Source organism: Aethalodelphis obliquidens, unplaced genomic scaffold, assembly GCF_003676395.1.
Source record: "Aethalodelphis obliquidens isolate GAN/ISIS:26980383/991018 unplaced genomic scaffold, ASM367639v1 scaffold11, whole genome shotgun sequence".
In the NCBI taxonomy this organism is placed as follows: Eukaryota; Metazoa; Chordata; class Mammalia; order Artiodactyla; family Delphinidae; genus Aethalodelphis; species Aethalodelphis obliquidens.
In genome coordinates this window covers 15,855,570-15,872,140 of record NW_020837955.1, presented here as the reverse complement: position 1 = coordinate 15,872,140, position 16,571 = coordinate 15,855,570, and the positions used below count along the sequence as shown (strand labels likewise).

The window sequence follows — 16,571 nt, the reverse complement described above, 5'->3', positions numbered from 1 at the left end:
ATCGGGTGGGAGAAGCGGCGGCCCCGGACTCCGGCGCCCGCCCGCCGGAGAGGAGCCCCGCCCGCAGCCAGAAGCTCCGCTCCTGCCCGGCCCGGAGGCCCCGCCTCTCCTGCCTGCCCCTCCCCCTAGTAAGAGAGCCAGGACCTGGGCGCTCGCTACCGAGGCCTCCAGGGACTTGCAGACTCGGAGGAGAGAGAGGCAGGACCGTTCTGGGGCAAGACACTCTAGCCTGCCAGGGCTGAGGGTCCTCGACTCGTTCGCAGGCCCCTAGGTGCGGGCTCTTTACCTTTCCAACGCCCTTCTTCCCAACCCCTCCCCCATCGTGGCCCAGGCTGCCTCGTCTGCGTTTTTTTCCTCTTCTTTCTCTTCTGTTTCTTTGTGGCCCCCTCTCGAGGCTTGCATGGACGTTCCCTCCTCTCCCCTCTCTCCTTTTCACTGCCTTGAACCCTATTAGCTAGAGGAGGCTGCTGCAGACCGCAGAGAATCGTCTCCTTTCTTTAAATATGTACCCTTGTTTCATCCCCAGAGATACCCTGGGGTTCCTTCTTTCAGGGAGCTCCAGAACTGAAGCCAGCCTCTCCTTGCTGCTTTTCCTGGCCCTGCCCCCAACCCTTACTCTTCCCTCTCTCCTCTGAGATCCCAGAGTTGACATACACACCACCATCTCCAATTAAAAACCACAAGCAGATGGTGCCAAATGGGTACGCCCACTCTCTAAGGATGGCAGGTCTGGCTCCGGTGCCTCTTTCACATTTTCGACATCACACCTTTCTACCAGATGACCTATCTATATGCTTAATAAACAAGGAAATACCAACACAGGTGCCCTTTCACACACCCATACACCCCTTGGTCTCTGAGGGGAAGCTGGGTATGTTCCTCTGCAGCTCACAGCTGCCTAAGGGTCAACAGCGGCAACCCACACACAGGGAGCCATGGGCAGCCAGCAGACCTGGGTCCTGCCTCAGGCAGCATGACCTTAGGTAAATACTTCACACCTGACCTTCTTCCTATAAAATGAGTGTTGGACTTCACTAGACTATTTCTAGGGTTCTTTCTTTTCCTCAACCTTTTATTTTGAAAATTTCAAACATACAGAAACATGGAAAGAATAGTACAATAAACTATACTATCCACCTAGCTTCAACAGTTGTTAACATTTTGTCACATTTGCTTGATAGATAGATAGACACAGAAACATAGAGATATATTTGGCTAGATTATTAGAAAGTAAGTGACAGACATTGTGAGGGTTTATTCTTAAGTACTTCACCATGTATCTCCTAAGAATAAGGGCATTCTCCTACCTAATCACAATATTATTATCACATTTTTTTCATTATTGCAAACACAAGATTTACTGGAAATTATCAGTGTTACCGAAGATAGCCACAAAGATGATACTCATACTAGCCACAGCATGTTGAAAGACTTTTGTTTAGTGTTGCACATCCTCTCATATGTATGGTCCACAGAAGCAGAAAACTCCATATTTTATCTATAAACCTATAGATATGTATTTTCAAATTTTATCTATAGCTTTAAAGGGAGAGGAGTTTCTATTTTGATGCCACCATTTTGTTTCACATGATCAAAACTGTTGACAGGAAAGCTCCCAATGTCATGCTTAATATCCTGGTCCTGGCTTACCTACAGTCTTCCAAGTTTTCTCACTCAGAGACATCAACTTGCTGGTCTTATGGAAATATTGTTTTCCAGCACAAAATACAGCCACCCTGGTCTCTGATAGGCTTAATATGCTCATTATTTCTCCAACCTGCTCTTGGGGGAATCTCCACAGAGCTGGCTTTTATAAGATTCTTCAGATGTCTTATAAGCAGTATTTACATTCATGTATAGTGGTATTCCTCAGGTTTTCCTTCCACGTGACTTTTGCTCAATGCTCTTCATTTTCTTGATATAGATATATTTGGTCATACCAAATTTTTCACAGCTTCCCTCAAGTGTCTTTTTCACTATCATCATCATGGGCTACCAAATCCAGCATTCATTTTGCAACCTTCAAATATTTTTCCTCAGGGTGGAAATTTCTCATGCTTGATCACAACCCAAAGATAGTTTGGTCCATCTTTTAGGGTTTCATAGCCAGAGCTACACACAATGCAGAGTAGAGAGCCAGGAATGTATGTTCCCTTTTCCTCCAAGCCAATGACCCACATACATCTTAGCAAAACCTATTATCACACTTTTAAAGATTCCATATCATCTGATATTCTAGGATAGCTTATTGCCCTTAAAACACATTAATAGCAATGACCCCTCAGAACTTCCCCCAGAACATCTCATTTTTAATAGCTAACATTTATTGAGCACCTGTGTGCCAGACCATATCCTACATGCTCTACATGTATTATCTTATATAAGACTCACAATTACTCTTTGAACTAAATGCTATTATTATCCGTTTATTATTCCCACTTTACAAATGAGGAAGCTGAGTGAGTTACCTAAGGTCGTGCGGCCTGTGAGGAACAGAGGCAGGATTCAGGCACAGGCAGTCAAGCTCCAGAGCGTGTGTGGTTCATCCTCCCAGCTGAACCACCTCCCTCCAGCGCACTGTAGACTATAGATTGGCAGAATATACCCACATCTCCAACTGCCCATTTCACAGATGAACACACTGAGTCCCCAAGGATAATGACATGCCAAGGAAGTTAAAGGCAGATTTTCATTTCACCTTAGAGTTCGGCAAATGATTTGGCACCAAGGAGCAACCTGAAAGTATCTGTGGATCCCATGGTGGCCTCTGGTGATAAATAAATGCACATCTGATGATCTCCATGTACACCGCTCCCGGTTCCTCACACGTGGTTTTGATTATATTAATTAGACAGCCATCTGGAAACCACTCTCTTCACTTGAAGCCAAGACATCTGCATGAGTGCATTCAACCAATCCATTCATTCTATGTATATCTGTTAAACACCTACTATGTATCAGGCACTTTTCTAGGAGCTTGGGATACAGCAACGACTAAATGCACAAAGACTTTGTTCTTATTGAACCTATATTAGTGGGGTAACAATCGATAACAGATTAGCTAATAGGATAAAATATGTCAAGTTGTAATCATCACTAAGAAGTAAAGTAAAGCGTGGTAATGAGAGAGAGAGACGGGGGCGAGGGGGTATTTCAGAAAAAAATAGTCAGGGCAAGTTTTTTTGTTAAGGTAAAATTGGGGCAGAGGCCTGAAGGAAGTGAGAGAATTGAACATGCAGGTATCTGAGGGAAGAGTGACGAAGCTTAGAGGACAGAGTACAAGGGCTCCGAGAAAGGAGCGGGCTTGGTGTGTTCAAAGAATAGCAGGGAGACCAGTTTAGCTAGACTGGAGTGGGCCAGGGGAAGAGAGATGGGAGCTGAAATCAGAAAGGTAGCAGGAGCCAGGTTTTAGATGACGTGTAGGCCCTCATAAGGATTTTGGATTCCACTCAGAAAGTGAGATGGCAAGCCTTCAAGATTTAGAGTAGAGGCGTGGTATTATCTAATTGCAGTTTTTAGAAGATTACTATGGACGCTAGGGTTGGCAGGGGGGCAAGGATAGAAGCAGTGAAGCCAGTTAGGAGGCTGTTAGAGTTGTCCAGGCAAGATACGGTGGTGGCTTAGATTAGGGTAGGAGCAGTGGGGTGAGAAGTGGCCAGATTCTAGATACAACTTGGAGGTAACGCTGAAAGGACCTGTAGATAGATTGAGGATGCAGCATGAAAGAGAGTTAAAGATGATTCCGAGTTTTGAAGTCTCGGCCACTGGAAGAAAGGAGCTGCTATTTACTGAGGGAGGAAGACTAAGGGCTGAGTAGGAATGGGGAATACAGAGTTTGCATGTGCTTAGTTGATTTACGTTGGAAGTTTGATATGCACGTTATACACCTTAGTAGAGTAGGAAGTTGGGGTTCAGGGGAGAGGTAGAGGGCTGGAAATATAACTTCAGGAGTCATCAGTATGTGAATGGTATTTAAAACCATGGGTCTAGATGAAATTATCTAGGAAGTGACTATAGCTAGAAAAAAATGTTTAAGAACTGATCCTGATGTAAATTGATACAGCCACTACGGAGAACAGTATGGAAGTTCCTTAAAAAATTAAAAAGAGTATTACCATATGACCCAGCAATCCCACTACTGGGCATATATATATACCCTGAGAAAACCATAATTCAAAAAGAGACATGTACCACAATGTTCATTGCAGCTCTATTTACAATAGCCAGGACATGGAAGCAACTTAAATGTCCATCAACAGATGAATGGATAAAGAAGATGTGGCACATATATACAATGGAATATTACTCAGCCATAAAAAGGAACGAAACTGAGTTATTTGTAATGAGGTGGATGGACTTAGAGTCTGTCATACAGAGTGAAGTAAGTCAGAAAGAGAAAAACAAATACTGTATGCTAACACATATATATGGAATCTTTAAAAAAATGGTTCTCATGAACTAGGGGCAGGACAGGAATAAAGATGCAGATGTAGAGAATGGACCTGAGGACACGGAGAGGGGGAAGGGTAAGCTGGGACGAAGTGAGAGAGTAGCATTGGCATATATACACTAACAAATGTAAAATAAATAGCTAGTGGGAAGCAGCTGCATAGCACAGGGAGATCAGCTCAGTGCTTTGTGACCACCTAGAGGGACATGTCCCTCTAGGGACAAATTTTTAGAAAGGTATAACCTTCCAAGACTGAACCAGGAAGAAATAGAAAATATGAACAGACCAATCACAAGTAATGAAATTGAAACTGTGATTAAAAATCTTCCAACAAACAAAAGCCCAGGACCAGATGGCTTCACAGGTGAATTCTATCAAACATTTAGAGAAGAGCTAACCCCCATCCTTCTCAAACTCTTCCAAAAATTGCACTCTCAAACTCATTCTATGAGGCCACCATCACCCTGATACCAAAACCAGACAAAGATACTACAAAAAAAGAAAATTACAGACCAATATCACTGATGAATACAGATGCAAAAAACCTCCACAAAATACTAGCAAACAGAATCCAATAACACATTAAAAGGATCATACACCATGATCAAGTGGGATTTATCCCAGGATTGCAAGGATTCTTCAATATACGCAAATCAATTAATGTGATACACCATATTAACAAATTGAAGAAGAAAAACCATATGATCATCTCAATAGATGCAGAAAAAGCTTTTGACAAAATTCAACACCCATTTATGATAAAAAAAAACTCTCCAGAAAATGGGCATAGAGGGAACCTACCTCAACATAATAAAGGCCATATATGACAAACCCACAGCAAACATCATTCTCAATGGTGAAAAACTGAAAGCATTTCCTCTAAGATCAGGAACAAGACAAGGACGTCCACTCTCACCACTATTATTCAACATAGTTTTGGAAGTCCTAGCCGCGGCAATCAGAGAAGAAAAAGAAAGAAAAGGAATACAAATTGGAAAAGAAGAAGTAAAACTGTCACTGTTTGCAGATGACATGATATTATACATAGAGAATCCTAAAGATCCCACCAGAAAACTACTAGAGCTAATTAATGAATTTGGTAACGTTGCAAGATACAAAATTAATGCACAGAAATCTCTTGCATTCCTATACACTAATGATGAAAAGTCTGAAAGAGGAATTAAGGAAACACTCCCATTTACCATTGCAGCAAAAAGAATAAAATACCTAGGAATAAGCCTACCTAAGGAGGTAAAAGACCTGTACTCAGAAAACTATAAGACACTGATGAAAGAAATTAAAGATGATGCCAACAGATGGAGAGATATACCATGTTCTTGGATTGGAAGAATCAATATTGTGAAGTGACTATACTACAAAAAGCAATCTACAGATTCAGTGCAATCCCTATCAAATTACCAGTGGCATTTTTTACAGAACTGGAACAAAAAATCTTAAAATTTATATGGAGACACAAAAGACCGTGAATAGCCAAAGCAGTCTTGAGGGAAAAAACAGAGCTGGAGGAATCAGACTCCCTGGCTTCAGACCATACTACAAAGCTACAGTAATCAAGAAAATATGGTACTGGCACAAAAACAGAAACATAGATCAATGGAACAAGATAGAAAACCCAGAGACAAACCCACGCACCTATGGTCAACTAATCTATGACAAAGGAGGCAAGGATATACAATGGAGAAAAGGTAGTCTCTTCAATAAGTGGTGCTGGGAAAACTGGACAGCTACATGTAAAAGAATGAAATTAGAACACTCCCTAACACCGTAAACAAAAATAAACTCAAAATGGATTAAAGACCTAAATGTAAGACCAGACACTATAAAACTCTTAGAGGAAAACATAGGAAGAACACTCTTTGACATAAATCACAGCAAGATCTTTTTTGATCCACCTCCTAGAGTAATGGAAATAAAAACAAAATTAAACAAATGGGACCTACTGAAACTTAAAAGCTTTTGCACAGCAAAGGAGACTACAAACAAGACGAAAAGACAACCCTCAGAATGGGAGAAAATATTTACAAATGAATCAATGGACAAAGGATTAACTCCAAAATATATAAACAGCTCATGCAGCTCAATATTAAAAAAATAAACAACCCAATCCAAAAATGGGCAGAAGACCTAAATGACCTTTCTCCAAAGGAGACATACAGACTGCCAACAAACACATGAAAGAATGCTCAACGTCACTAATTATTAGAGAAATGCAAATCAAAACTACAATGAGGTATCACCTCACACCAGTTAGAATGGGCATCATCAGAAAATCTACAAACAACAAATGCTGGAGAGCGTGTTGGGGAAAGGGAACCCTCTTGCTCTGTTGGTGGGAATGTAAATTGATACAGCCACTATGGAGAACAGTATGGAGGTTCCTTAAAAAACTAAAAATTGAATTACCATATGACCCAGCAATCCCACTGCTGGACATATACCCAGAGAAAACCATAATTCAAGAAGACACATGCACCCCAAAGTTCACTGCAGCACTATTTACAATAGCCAGGTCATGGAAGCAGCCTAAATGCTCATCGACAGACAAATGGATAAATAAGATGTGGTACATATATATAATGGACTATTACTCAGCCATAGAAAGGAATGAAATTGGGTCATTTGTAGAGATGTGGATGAATCTAGAGACTGTCATACAGAGTGAAGTAAGTCAGAAAGAGAAAAACAAATATTGTATATTAATGCATATATGTGGAAACTAGAAAAATGGTACAGATGGACCAGTTTGCAGGGCAGAAATAGAGACACTGATGTAGAGAACAAACATATGGACACCAAGGGGGGAAAGTGGTGGTGGTGGTGGTGGTGTGATGAATTGAGAGATTGGGATTGACACGTATACACTAATATGTATAAAATAGATAACTAATAAGAACCTGCTGTATAGCACAGGGAACTCCACTGTACAGTAGAAACTAACACAACATTGTAAAACAACTCTACCCCAATTTAAAAAAATATATATCTACAGTGTCATTCCATGTATATAAAGTTCCAAAACATGGAAAAACTAAAACATTACTTAGGTCTATAAACATAAGCGGCAAACCATTAAGAAAAGAAAAAAAAAAGATATACACAAAATTCCAGAAGGTGGTTTAGCTCCAGGGCAGGGAAGGGAGACTGCATATGGGAAGGCAGCGTTCTTATCCTTAAATTGAGTGGTGAGTACACAGGTGTTCGCTGTACTCTTATTCCAGAAATATTCTTGTTGTGCCTGCTGACTAATTAATTAAAACAATTTAAAGATCAGAAAGAACAGAGAATCAAGGGAAGATGAAGGAATGTGAGCCAGCCCACAATGAGGGCAGAAGCCCCTCCCCTCCCATCAGCATTTAGAACATGCAGAGCTCAGACAAGTGGGCTTGTTAAGGCTGAAGTCTGATCAGTTCTGTCTGAGTGTCTGCTGGAATGGGGAGAGTCCCACATTTGAGAGGAGAAGGGATTGAGGACAGAGGTAGGATGGGAAAAGAGCCAAGGGGTTGAGATGTTTTTCCTTGAGGAACTAGGGGTGAAAATAAGAATAAGAATTGCTCCCCATATGGAGCACCAGTGCCACTACCAGGCACTGGTGTTTTCCATGGATTTCATCAAAGCCTCCTAGAAGTTTGTACAGGGAGAGTTACTAGTTCCATCCCACCAAAGAGAAGGCATAGGCTTAACTAAGCTAAGCTACATGCTCAGGTCACACAGTGAGTCCGTGGGAAAGGCAGGTACTTGCAATAATGCATAAAGCCCTCCAGGTCTCGGCTGCCTCACCCCTCCAACCTCAGCTCATGCCACGCTGGCCATCCATCCATCTCTCCCCTTCGCTGGGTCTTTCCTGCGTGGAACTTTGCACATCCTGTCCTTTCTTCCAGAAACCCACCTTCCCACATCTTTCCTTTGCAGGGTCCTTCCCACCTTCAGGTCTCAGCTTCAGTGCTCCCGCTCAGAGGCCCTCCTGGACCATTCACTCCAGGTGGCCCCTCTTACTCTCCTTCCCTGGACTCTGCACTTGGCCTCCTTGCACTTCACCTGTTCACATCTATCTGTCGCTTTGCTTATTTATTGTCACTCCAATGCACTAGAACATAAGCTTCTTGAGGGTAGGGATGACGTGCCTCTTGTTTACCATAGTATCCCCAGTGCCTAGCCCTAGGCCTGGCATGTAGCAGGTGCTTAATAAATGTCTGATGAATGAATAAAAAGCTGGACCAGGGTGGTAAGAGGAGGCTGAGAGAGGAGACATGGAGACGGATTCAAACTTATGTCCCTGCTCAGAGAGGGCTCCATCCATCCTCTGTGCCCAGGAGGGCATTGGGGAAGCCCCCTCTGCCTTCAGACTGGTATCTGGGCAGCCCTGGGTGTCCAGGAAGGGAGGAGGGAAGACCTTCCAGATGGTCCTGTTACTGGCAGCCTGGGTCCAACTCTTGCCCAGTAGGGACGCCCCTTCCTCTGTCTGTTTCTAATGAGATCTTTCCCGATTGTGGAATTACGTTCTTGGCATTGGGCTCTTGGCATCCACTGTTCCAGAAAGATACTCTGAAATTGGAGGATATTCAGAGATGAAATATCTGAAACAATGCAGGAACAGGGGAAATGGATTAATTATAACATGAAAAGACCCACATTCTGGGCTTTGCCAAGCTAAGTGGAATAGGTTCATTACATGCAAGACCTTAAGGGGGTGAAGGCCTACAAGGGAGGCACTGCCGGTGACATGAGAGAGTGTGATTATGTGAAACGGAATCAAAGGAATCCCTGGGGATTTCAGGCTCAGTGGCAGGAAGCCTTTCCTCCCAGGGAAAGCTCTGCAGTTGGGCAGCATTTTTCTAATGAAGGGGGCGGGCTGCCACCCTAACAGCATACGCCTATCTTAAGCCAAGCCCAGGAGCCTCTACAAGCATGATGGCCTCATTATAGAGGCTGGGCTCAGGCGTTAAGCCCAGGAGCCTCTACAAGCGTGATGGCCTCATTATAGAGGCTGGGCTCAGGCGTTAGAGGCCATCTGGTGCCAGCGTGGAGCGATGGCTGCGTGCACAGGCTCTGTGGTCAGAGACTGGATTCCAGTCCCAGTGTCCTGGCTGGTGGAAAGAGCACTGGAATGAGGAGTCAGGAAGCCCAGCTTTGAGTCCCAGCTCAGTGTCCTCCAGCTGTGTGACACTTGACAGCTCACAGTCCTTCTAGGGACCTCGGGCTCTTCATCATTTAAAAGAGGAGGGAGGGCCTCATGACCCTAAGGGCTCTCCTAGGCCTGACACCTGAGATATGTAAATTCTCCTGTCTTACAGCTACTCATGTATGTCTAGATTTCTCTCCCTCATTAGAGTCATTTTACACACAAAGCCAAGGGAAATTGGAATCTGGAAGAGGTTTCTGTGAAACTGAAGTCACTGTCAGAAGAATACCCCCAACACAATGAGCAGGGATTCCCTCAGGGGTACCTCATCAGGGGCCCTGTGGTCGGGCAGAAAGAGAAAGCTGGAAGGACCGGGGGAGGTGGCCCCCTCTGCCTCTGTGACCCCAGTTCTGCACTGAGATCCACAGCCAGACAGAAGCCTGGCCCAGTGGAGTGACCAAGTGACCATGGTACCTTCCTCCCAGGCTTGGACTCAGCCCAGTAATATAGAAGGAGTGGGGATGCACAAGGGCAGGAGGTTTTGCAAACGCCTCAGAATGGGGTTCCAGCTGGATGTGAGGACTGCAGCTGGAGCCCTGCTCCCAGGATCTAAATCAGGCCATGAAGGCTCCTGGACTCCCAGGCACTGGGCTGCTTGCGGAACCAGGGAAATTCCTCTGAAATGAGCCATCCACCCGCCCCCATGCTCACTGAGTTTCCTGGAAGAGAGGAAGCCCCAGAGCAAATGGAGGGGGCTGTGTTTTGAAATAAGTGGGGAAGCCTGCAGAGAGGGATGAGGCTGTCAGCTAGAAGCCTGCAGGTTCTGGGCTCCTGTTGAAGAGACAGGAAGGACTGGAGGAAATGTCTTTCCAAAGAAGCAAGGCAAGCTCGGAGGCCCCAGTCATGGGCTGGCCATACCCAGCAGGGGAAGGTTACCCCACCCCACCCTCCATGCTCCAGAGATGATAATATAAAAATGACATGTATTAACGGGCACCAGTTGTGAGCTAGATGCTGGGATACAGCAGGGCACAAAACAGACAAAAAGCCCTGCCCTCATGAGGTGTATATTCTAATGGGTGACAAACAATAAACAATAAAAATACATAGTATGTTAGAAGGTGATAAATACAGAGAAAGGATATAAAGGAGGGAAGGGAGATGAGGAGTGCCGGCATGGGCGAGGGGAGACAGTCTGTGATTTCAGACAGCTTAGCCAAAGACCTCACTGAGGAGGTGACACTTGAGTAAAGACATAAAGGAGGCTAGGGAGTGAGCCCTGTGGAAACCTGAGGAGAAGCATTCCAGTAAAAAGAAGCAGCAAGTGCAAAGGCCCTGGGGCAGGAGTAACTTGATACATTCAAGGCATAGCAAAGAGGCCAGTTTGGCTCAAGCAGAGTGACGGACATGTGTGGAGACAGGTTAGGGGAAGGTCAGGTCATGTAGGGGCTGGAAGACTATTACAAGGGCTGTGGCTTTGGGGGAGTCCCTGAGTCTTGTGAGTAGAGGAGGGACATGATCTGCCAAGTTTTAACAGCATTACTCTTGCTGCTGTGTTAAGAATAGACCAAAGGGGGGCTTTCTGGTGGCGCAGTGGTTGAGAATCTGCCTGCCAATGCAGGGGACACGGGTTCGAGCCCTGGTCTGGGAAGATCCCACATGCCACAGAGCAACTAGGCCCGTGAGCCACAACTACTGAGCCTGCGCGTCTGGAGCCTGTGCTCCGCAACAAGAGAGGCCGCGACAGTGAGAGCCCGCGCACTGCGATGAAGAGTGGCTCCCGCTCGCCGCAACTAGAAAAAGCCCTCACACAGAAACGAAGACCCAACACACCCAAAAATAAATAAATAAAAAAAATTAAAAAAAAAAAAAGAATAGACCAAAGGGGAACTAGGAAGCCCAGTTATTATTATTACCATCATCGTCATCAACAACCACCACCACAAGAGTAACACCAGTTACTGAACCTGTGTCAGGCCCAGTACCACCCATTTTATTTTCATTATCTAGTTAAAATCTCACAACAACCCTGTACCAAGAGAAGGCCTTAATTTTCCCATTTTACATCTGAGGAGACAGGCTCAGCCAAAGTCAGAAAGTCACACAGACACATGCCCTCCCCAGTCTGGCTGCGCTCACCTGTCCAGCCCTGTCTCTCAGAGCCCCACTTCTTACCTACCCCCGTCTCCAGCCCCACAGAGCTGCTCCCAGTTTCCCCAACTCCACACACCCTTCCAGGCCTCTGAGCCTCTTGCCTATGCTCTTCCAGCTGCCTAGAACTCTCTCTTTTTTTTTTTATAAATGTATTTATTTTTGGCTGTGTTGGGTCTTTGTTGCTGAGCACAGGCTTTCTCTAGTTGCGGCGAGCAGGGGCTATTCTTTGTTGTGGTGCGCGGGCTTCTCATTGCGGTGGCTTCTCTTGCTGCAGAGCATGGGCTCTAAGAGCATGGGCTCTAGGAGCATGGGCTTCAGTAGTTGTGGCACACGGGCTCAGTAGTTGTGGCTCTCAGGCTCTAGAGTGCAGGCTCAGTAGTTGTGGCGCACAGGCTTAGTTGCTCCACAGCATGTATATGGGATCTTCCTGGACCAGGGCTCGAACCCATGTCCCCTGCATTGGCAGGCAGATTCTTAACCACTGTGCCACCGGAACTCTCTTTTCCCACTCCTAACAGCCATGCAATATTCCACCTCATGCTCTGAGAGACAGCTGCAGCCCCACCTCCCTGATTGCCTCCAGCACAGAGGTCATGCCCTCCTCCCCAGAAATACCAGGTGTTGCAAAAATCCTGCAGCTGGCCTCCCAGGCACCATGTGAGCTCAAGGCCAGGGACCAGCGCACCTTCGCCTCCATTTCCCCAGCAATCAGTCCTGCAACGAAGCAGGCCTCAGTTTCAAACCCTGCAGACATTGTATTGGGTTATCCTAGGATATTTCGAATTTATCTAGGGAAGTTTTATTCTAAATCACATTTCCTTCATGCATGTTAGCTTACATGCTCGTACCCTGACCTTGGGTAGATACTGGCAGAATCTTGGGCTGATGGGTGCATCACGCTTTAGGAGAATGACACTCCCTCAGAAGAGGAGGCGCACGATGTGTGCTTTAGAATCAGCGGGACCCGAGTTCAAATCCTGCTCTGCCTCTCACCAGCTGTGTATCCGTGAGCACATCATTTAATCTGGGCCTTGCTATCGTCATCTGCAAACTGTGGCAAACAGTATCTTCTTGTATGGGTTGTGTGAGAGCTGGAAACAGTGCAATGCAATGCCTGGCCCTAGGCGTGCCCTCTGGAGATGAACGAATGCCTCCTTGCCACCCCATCCCTAATCCAGGTCTGTCTTCAGAAGCGTCCTGCACATTAATACTTGGCCACTGTGCTCTTGGGGGGCCTCATACTCTTTGGGACTTTCACAGTAATTAACTGGGAATCCCCCTTCTGGCCGTAGGTCAAGCTCTGAGGTGCAGCCTATGGCTTCCCCAGCCCTGGTCCCTCATCTCAGAGCCCCTACCAGGCACGGCCCCCAAGTCTGTCCCCACTGCCTGAGCACACCTACATATTCACCCCTTCCCTGCCCACCAACTGTCCTGACTCTGTTCCTGCAAGGCCTTCCTGCCTGATCGGCCGAGCCAGTCACACTTCCAGCAGACCCTGGGAAATTAAAAAGGGGGGGCAGGAATCCTTTGGGAAGGAAGAAGGAGGAGAGACTCCACAGCAACAAAACAGGTCAGAACAACGTTTGATGCCAGAAACTAGACAAATACCCAGCTCCTGGTCTTTTGAGGTATTACAACACATCAGATCAGGGAGGACTTGAAAGTCCAACCCCCTCACTTTACAAATGAGAGACCCAGAGAGGATAAGGGACAAGCTCAAAGTCACACAGCAAGTGACGGGGTGTAAGGAGTCTGATCAGGGCTGTGGACTTGCGTGTAGCCACGTTCTTCCTAATGCACCAGGCTCCCCCTTGTTGGGGGCTGGGTTTGCACTGGACTAGCTGACAGAGCAAAGTGTCTTGTTGAAGGCCCTCTGTTCTGTTTCCCTCAATAGATCCCAAAACCTTTTTGGCACTTTAATCCCCAAAAGCATGATGCCTGACATTTGTTTCTTCAATGGCCTCCAAGGGGGCCGAGTCCATCGATTAAGACCACATTCACCGTCTCCTGAGGTTGCTGCTTGACCTTCCTCTACTGTCACTGTGTCAGTAGTTGCAAAGTGCTCAAAACCTACACGGCACGATACATTTAGGGTAAGGGGGCTGGGATATATTTAGCCCCAACCTTCTGAGGTCAGCACCATAGCATCACAGAACTGTAGGGCCCACATGGGGATGACATAGCTCAGAGACTCCTAGCCGCCACCCCTGGGAGTCCCACTCAGTAGGGGCGACGGTGGGAGGGGGGACTGGGGATCTGTATTATTAACAAACTCCTTCAGGGATCCAGATTCCCTGCCACACTGGGAACTACTGAACTACAGCCCTTCACTCCGTGGGGAATCCGTCCCTCCACACCCTTACATTAGAGCATTCATTCAGGGACAGGGAGCTCACTACCTCACAAGTTAGAAAGGTTCTTGCAGTAAGAGCACAGGCTACGCCGAGCTGACATTAGCCTTCCAGGTCCTAGCTGGCCTTCTGTGGTGACACAAGTCAAATGTCTCTTCTCCCTCAGGGACAATAATCAGGCTCTATCTGAGCACACCCTTCAGACCCTGCTTCCCCCCAACCCAGGTGGCTGTCCTTGGGTTGAAGGCTCCCAGTGTCCACCTGCCCTGACTAGCGAGAGATTCTCCTTGTCCAGCACACGGAGCTCCAGGTGTGGGTTACTGCACCTCCTCTTGCCCCCCGGTCCCCCTCACACTCATCTTGTGATGCAGGAATGTCTAGCCACTCATCCACACCTACAATGTGCCAGACACAGAATCAAAACTGGAACTGCTGGACAGGACCTTAGCACTCACCTAGCTCAACCCTCTCATTTTACCAGACTCAGAGAGGGGGAGTGACCTGTCCTGGGTCACCCAGCGAGTTTAGCCCATACTGGCTCAATTTGTCCATCCAGAAATTCCCCAGTGCACCTCACAGAAGGCAGGGGTGCTAACCACATCATAGCTGAGCAGAAGACTCCTTGGGGCCTCAGAATTGCTGCAGGGCCAATCTCCAGAAGTTGACAATCCCCTCCCCCAGCATCCTTGGCCCTGGCTCCCGACCAGAGTGGGGCTGCTCTACCCTGACATCTAGGAAGCCCTGGGGCCCTCAGTGCCTGCCACCTGCTCACAGAGTGTTGGGGGCACAGGGGCGGACAGCCCACATCCCTCCTCCCCACCAGGTTATTTATAAAGTGTTCTGGGATGAGTCAGGCACACAGCTGCCCAGCACCGGCAGAGACCGTTCCCTCAGAAATGCTATAAACGAACCTGGGCTCTGGAATCCCACGCCGACCCTTAATAGCGCCTCACAGGAACGTCGAGGCAGGAAGCTGGGACCAGCAGGGGTCTGTGGGGCTGTCGTGATGCCCCCATTAGTGGTCTGAGCCTCGAGCAGGAACATGAGCCCTGGCAGGCTAGTCTTGTGGGGACAGATGGAGGAACCCCAGGCAGGGGAAGAAGGGCCTTGGCCAGACACCCTCCCTGCACAGATCACATGCCCCTTTCCAGCCAGTGAGCCCCCCTGCACCTTCCCAAACCAGACTGACAGACAGACAAACCCAAGAAGACTGCTCCCACCCCCGTGCCCCCCAGGCACTGGCTCTCCCACCTCCATTCCTGTGTGTAAGGCTCTCCACCTCCGCCAACAGACCAGCTATTTTTAACTCTGGAAAGGGAGCCGGAGCCTCCAACACCCTCCTTGCTTCCTGCTCCTGGCAGCACTCTAATTACTTCCTCAGCAGGGTGCTGCCTGCCATGGGTACCCTGGCCGGGGCACCATAAATAATTGCCCCTCCCTTACACCCAGCTCCCCACGAGGCCGACCCAGGTGCCCACGCAGGGAGCGTGACCAGCCAGGGCCTGACCCCCGAGCAGATGCACGTCCTTTTATGAGGCTGAGCTGGGGGCACAGGGGGCCTTTGGAACCCCCCCTCTTCTCTGCAGCCTCGGCCACAGTCCTGGAGGGGCCACTTGTGTGTCTGGCACACTCCGAGGGAGTAGGGATGGCAACAGATGAATAAGCGCTGTCCACCCTCGAGGGAGGCAAACACTTAAACAACTTATTATGCAAGAGAGAGGAATGAAATAAGTGCTAAATTAAGATACAAGCTGTGCCCAGGGCCTTCAGGCCCTCAATCCTTCTTCCCTACTTTATTTTTCTATTATAAAGCAATTCACATTCCTTTTTGAAAAAAAAAATTGTAAATGCAGATAACAAAAGGAAATTTATAATACATTCATTATCCAGCCACCCAAGGACACAGCCTTGTGCACACCTGAGGGCCAGACTTTTTTTAAACAGGACAAGGTCAGACCTCAGATCTGAGGGTTCCAGGGACCCTCAGTCTGGCTCCAAGACAGTCACTGGAACAATCAAAATTTACAAGAAATGAACAGAAAGATTTCAAAGCAAGATAATACAGAGAGTAGTACATGTTTATGTAAAAAAGAAAATTCAAAAACTACATAAATGCCTTGAAAACTTTTGGAAGGATACAAACCAAAGGGTTAACACTGGTCAGCCACAGGGACAGGAGTAGGATAGGGGGTGGGGAACAGATTAAAAAACTTTTTTCTTCTAGAAATTTCTTTATTTGAATTGTTATAATAACCACATATTTTTATTAAAATTTTTTTATAATTTTAACTCCTTGAAAACTTTTTAAAATTGCTCAATAAATAATTTCCAAATGTTCTATAGTGTTGTATCATCCCTGCACTTAGAATAACATAATCTTAACACCAAAGGGAGGTGCAACTGCTGTGGAAAACAGTCTGGCAGTTTCTCAAAAGTTAAACATAGAGTTACCATGTGACCCAGCAATTCCACTCCT

At 46.6% G+C, this 16,571-nt stretch overlaps 1 protein-coding gene across 1 annotated transcript in view; it reads right to left on the bottom strand.

Annotated features, from left to right (window-relative positions):
* The window catches only part of ZFYVE27 (zinc finger FYVE-type containing 27), a 100,344-nt gene that overhangs the window by 206 nt on the left and 83,567 nt on the right, over positions 1 to 16,571 (bottom strand). The gene's annotated exons all lie outside the window — the stretch shown is intronic.